The sequence below is a fragment of the Leuresthes tenuis genome, unplaced genomic scaffold (assembly GCF_036924035.1).
Source record: "Leuresthes tenuis unplaced genomic scaffold, fLeuTen1.0.hap1 SCAF_5, whole genome shotgun sequence".
Classification (NCBI taxonomy): Eukaryota; Metazoa; Chordata; class Actinopteri; order Atheriniformes; family Atherinopsidae; genus Leuresthes; species Leuresthes tenuis.
The window spans coordinates 1,475,348-1,481,559 of NW_027325359.1; positions in this window are offsets into that span (position 1 = coordinate 1,475,348).

The following is a 6,212-nucleotide window of genomic DNA, read 5'->3' on the forward strand; positions in this document are numbered from 1 at the left end:
AGGCTTTCGGGCTGTTGTTTCTGCTGTTACTCAGGCACCTGTGCTTAATGAGCAGTGAGCAGTCCAGGTTGAGTCCAAATGAGCAGTGAGTGCACAAGCTGTAACCCAGCCAAGCCTCTAAAAAATGGAAAAAACAGACTAAATTGCTTCACTTGAAATATTTTGTCCTTTTTTTGTCCTTATAAAGTACATTTTCATATCACTTCAGGATATTAAAACACCCAGATGTCCTATGACGGCAGAGGTGGAGTGTCATCATCTTCATCGTGACTGTGGTGGTGTTTTTTCTGATGACTCACATGTTTTATCTTTGTCCTCAGATGCAGGCGTTGAACTCTATAAAATCAAAATGCACAAGATTTGACGAAAAGGCTGACAGAAATAATCACCACAATTTTGTCACAGAGAGACAGAATGAAGGCCAGCTTATCCATTTCAGGCTGAAACATCAGAGGAGAGAGAACAAACAAGGCGGTGTGTGATCAGTCTCATACCAACCAGCCGCGAGCATATGCTTCGCTGTTGGCTGCTGTGCTGTGATGGAGGAATTCAATAAACCAAAACTGTGCCTGTCCTCACCAACTGTTAGCACATTTTTAACACCCTCACTCATTCTCTGGTCCTCCCCTCTGTCATGGAGACTGATTGCCTGTGTGACTCTTGGCAGTGAGAGAAAATCTGCATTCCTTCAGCCCATAAAAACCTTTGGGCAGATAGGTTAAAGAATAACAACTCAACCCACTTTATAGCACGCTGATATGTTTAGAAGCAATTGCTCTGATTAAAAGTGTGGGCAGCTAATGCTGACACCAGATTAAAGAGGGAAAAGTGCAAATACAGAAGTGACAAGACAGTGGTATGCACTGCAGACACGGGAAGGTTTATGGTTAAAGCAAAACCAAGATTATGCTGGGTTAGCTAATCTGAGAACTGACTAAAGAGGCCCAGAACAAAGGGTCCAATCTAAGGTCAGATAAGAACATGTAATTCAAAGAAGAAATAAATTAGCCTCATTTTTATTCTTGGAATGTCAGCCTTCCAGGACCACATGTATTCCCTTAAAAACATGGTGACCATCAGCCTTTTATAGTATGCTAAGTTTATAACTGTCATATACATGGGAAACCCTGAACTACTGATCAGGTTTAGGGATTAGAGACACATGAGATGGAGAGATCTCTGTTGGAAGTGTCTGATTAGCCTATAACACGGGTGCATGGGCCCATTTGTCTGATTACCAACTTATAATGCATGCATAGGTTTTTGAGTAACCATGGTACCACAGCATCATAACATGTTTTTTTTCTTTCTCCAACAAGATTACTCAAGTTTTTGCAAATTAAGTTGTCAGGCATGTTCTGTATCTCCTCCCATCTACCACATCATTACTAAATCCCTTCAAGGATTCCCCTCATCATAGATATGAGGTTGACAGTTTATAGTCAACATTTTGGTGAAAATGCATCCTTCTTAGGGGCCATTTAAACTGTTTCAGGGGCTATCTTCACACTCCTAATAAACAGATGACACACAGATATGTGACAGTATGCAGCCCTGCAGAGTGAAACCAATTAAAAACAGGACAATCAATACCTTTTCAATTTAAAACATGCTGATGAATAAAATGCCACAGGTGATCCCCGAGTTAGATTAGGTTATTTTTTCTGACAGCAATAATGTCACTCTATCAAGAACTCTGTTTCCATCACAGGGACCAATCATTGGTGTTCTCTGACCTGCATTAAGAGGGAAGAGAGAAGCATACTAACATGAGAACTTGAGAGTGTAATGAGAGTCAGCAAGGATTGTGTTTCCAATCACCTGGCTGGTGTTTCCTGTGCCTCTCAATAGAAGACAAAGAACACACTTCAACGTTTTGATGAAATATGCCTCATCTGGAAATGGACAGGAACTCACATAACTCTCAAACTCTCATAGTTTGGGTTTCGTGGCACATATATTGCATTTTTACGGATAAATTAACTCTCTTGTGATGTTTATGCAGACGCTTTTATCCAAAACCATTTACAGGTAGGCATATAGAGTTAGGGGGTCTTGCCTAAGGACCCTTACTGGAGGTAGTACCTTTCATGCAGGGGATTTGAACCCAGGTCTCCCACATGGAAGGTGGCAATCTTACACTCTCCAGTCCCTAATCCAGTTTTTATAAGATTTTATACGCAGCTCAGACATATTTTCTGCAATAAGCTTTTCCATCTTTAGCTCTTAATGTCTCCAAAATGAAATAATTTGTCTCAGCTGGCCAAATAAATGTTCTCTACTTTTGTTTACTGCTTTAGTAAAGAGCTCTGCGTGTCCTTAAATTTGTACAAAGTGCGGCAGGAAATTTTTCAGGCAACCGCTCAGACTCAAAGTGAAAGTTGAGTGTTCTTCCAGTGGTTTGCTTGGTAGTTTTGTGAAAAGGATATTTGACCTCTGAGTGAAAAAGAGAGGAGAGTGGAGGCTTTCCATGCTTACTACAGTTCCATTTATTTAATTAAGTTGATTACAATAGCCCATCTGTGCCCTTTGTGAATCCCTCCATGAAGAAATAGTTTACGTAAATAAGTGATGTAAATAAGGATGAAAAGATAAAACTCTAATTAATGACAGAGATGGGAGCAGGAAGAAGCCCGAAACAGTACTCTGCTTTGGCTACCTGGTAGCCTGCTGTATAGGATTTCCTTTTATGCTGAAAGGGATTTTGGAGTCAGTTGGGAGCCTTGTTGATATGCTGTGAACCTGCTTTGAATATAAATGATTTTACCCAGAGCAGAATATACAACACTGGCTCATTTTGAGTAATTTGGCGCACTGGAGTGTGTGCAGGTTTGAATATTTTTACATGAACAAAAACAAAACCCATTCAGATTATGCAAATCAGCCATCACTCATTGTTATGAACACTGAGGTTACTAATGGTTAATGTACTTAAAATAATGTTTCCAGCAACCATCTTTATCCATTTCATACGAAACATATTTTCATCTGATGCTGTTGTTTTGCATTTCCAACACTACCATGGTGCAGTGTTTGTTATAGTTTATTATAGTTTTATACTCACTTTAAACAAGATATACTCACAGCCCAGTGTATTTTTTCTTTTTGAGCTATGTCACAGTTAGCTAACTTTAGCACATGTTAGCAAAGCTTTAAATTATAGTGTAAAGGGTTAAATATTTACAGCTTTTTTTCATTTCTTAATTTGTGTCCATAGCCACAGTTACGTTACCCCATAATATGTAAACTGACATATTTAAGAGTGCTTTTGACAGTCTCTATCTTGCTCTCTCGCTCTCTTTTTTTAAAACAGTAAATTCTCATATTTGGAGAACAAGTTGGAGCTGTATTGATACTTGAAATCTGAGCAAAATGAGCTCCCTTTGCTACAGTATATCTATTTGATCAAAAATTATCACCAGCACATGAACAGTTGGATTCATTTAAGCTAATGACACCATGATAACTAGTTAGTATGTTTTTTAATGAGAGAAGCTATTAAAAAAGCTGTGTTTTACCTGCACTAGACAGTGGTGAGTATGCTGTTAGGTTGAGGAATCAGGAAGGAATACTCAAACAACACGACAACATGAGGGCAGATTTTCACCATCTAAAACAATTCAGATCAAAAAGCAAGTGCTTCATTGTAGATTTTTACTGTTACTTCTGCATCAGACAAGGATTTACTTTGTCACTGCATTTTCTGAACCCAAGAACATCCACGCAATACGGACATGTTTATGCTATATTACACAGCAAAAGTGACATGTCGTAAAGATCTAATGTAGCGTTCACTTAACCTGCTATTTTGAGATTTTAGATGGCAAAAATGTGCTGTTCTGTTGGATTGTTAACCTACCGTTAGGTTAAGCTCTTCACACAACCCCACTTATGGAAAAATAAAGTATCCCTTTAAGGTCACTGAGTCTAAACGGTTGAACAAGGTGCATCTCAGTTTTATCTTCACTTTAAGACTAAATTTAAGTTGTTTTGTGCCTTTTCGTGGACAAAACAAGTCTGGGTGAAACCAAAGGAAATGTTTTTGCTTTTACAACAAAATATGATCCATTAGACATTCATATGCGAAGAAAACAGCAATCATTAACTTTCTTTCACAGATAGTGAAGCAGACCTGATGTCAAAGCTCTCCTCCTGCATCACCTTGTGTTTCATCAACCTGTCGAGTTCAATATGGTCTCCTCATAACCTCTTTTTCTGCCTGAAAAACGTTTCCCTCTCTCTCTTTTTGGCGTCTCTTTGCCCTCTCCCACTGGTCTTTATACTTTCCAGAGTACAGAGAGTTATTATTTCTATTCAAACTATCAACTGAGAGTGCAATTAACCTGACCAAAACTTGCAAGCACTCAGATCAAACAGTTTTCAGCAGAGGAGGGCACCGAGAGAAAAGAGACGAGGAAATCACTGGAGGGAAAAGACAGCTTTGAGTGTGTAAAGTTAGGCAGGACCATCTGGTGAGACCATTCAGGTGGCCATCAGTGTGAAATAGTGTGTTTGCAGCGTTTTTAAATAGCTGAGTGACTCATTGCTTCAGTCCTGCACACACCTCAAAACACTGCTCATCAGACTCCAGCATGCTGGCAGCTGCGATCTCATCTGCCCTTGTTGTCTGTGAGGGATTAAACTCTTAATCCGCCGGGCTGAGGTTTGCTATTAGTACTGCTGGGGCTGCAACTATCTGCATCTGTGCATGTCTTTGCTGGCCTCTGATGTAATGCATTGTGGTGTTTGTGACATGGAGGCTGGGAAGCTTCAGGTATGGATGTGTGTATCAGATTGTATAAAAAGCAGTGAGAAGGAGAGGAACAGAAGGTGCAGGGTCATGGTGCAACTCACAAACAAGTTAGCTGGTTTAATGCTGGAGGGCTCGGGTGTTCCCTGTCTACCACCTGTGCCAAATCCAGTATTGAATAACTGAGTGTATTTCTCTGTCTGAATGTTTGTGATACAGCTTTAAAAAGAGATATTGGTCTACTGTCAAAGCATGGCACCTAATCAACTAAGCTAGGACTGAAATATGGTGTTCTGTAAGAGGAAAACGACTTGATTGTGAACAAATAGTCCAGAATGTGTTAATCTTATGTTGCATATGGTAACCAACCCTCCTGCACTGTGGGTTAATGAATAATGACGGATTCAATTAACTGAATGTCTCTTTTCTAAGAACGCACATGCACACAAACCCCACCTGGCTCTCCACTTTCCATCTCCACCAGTTTCCATCTCTAGCCTCGGTAATGTGCTGTCTGCTCTGCTAGCAGCCATAAAGACCTGCACAAAGTGCTTTAGTAGTTCCCTCAGGCACATGCAGCCTAATGAACTGCTTCTCAAGGATGAAGTGAGAGGCCAGCAATGCAGATGAATCCATGAGAGTGATGATATGTTATTCTCTGCACTCTCACCTTCTTGGTCCGACCTTTGCTAAATTAATTGTGTTGAACAGGGAGAGTCATGGTTTTCAAGGTCAGTTTTGAACTCTGTAATATATTTAGAACAGAGTCAAAAGTTTGGCCAGATGTTCAGTGTCACTTAATTAAATCACTGCCCTGCCGACATCTGGCCCAGCCCACAAGAATTACAGAACAAGGCTGTTTTACATAACCAGTATCCTCCAGTAATACATCACCAAAGCATCAGGTTTATTGCTACTTCTGCTACTCTCAAATAAGACATTTCGGTGCAAATTATTATTATTTTTTTCATAATCATATCATATTAGAATTAATTGATTTCTGCTATAACTGCTATAACATTAAGCATCCTCTCTTAGCTGTACAACTCCGTCTCCTCCAGTCAGTCGCTGCACATCATTCATATTTAGTCAGCACACGTTTTTGACCAGAAGTCATTACAGAACATGATAAATTCAGTAGTTTCAGCCAAACAAAATGCAACTCAGTTTTATCATCAAACAGCACACTGAACCGACTAATTCCAAGTCCAATTTATTGTCAGCACACACTTCAGAACACATCTGAGCAAGCGTTGCTTTCTCATACATCTTATGGTTTCATCACTATCTTCCACTGTGTTTTTATTGTGAAACTCAGACTGATTGTTAATATATCATTCATGTTGGACTTGGTGCTTGATTCCAGATCTAGTACTGAGGGTAATTTGAGAGGGAACCGCGCCCCCTGTTGCGCGCGAAGCGCCCACAGTAGTAAACGTGGAAGATTATATTCCCTTTATGT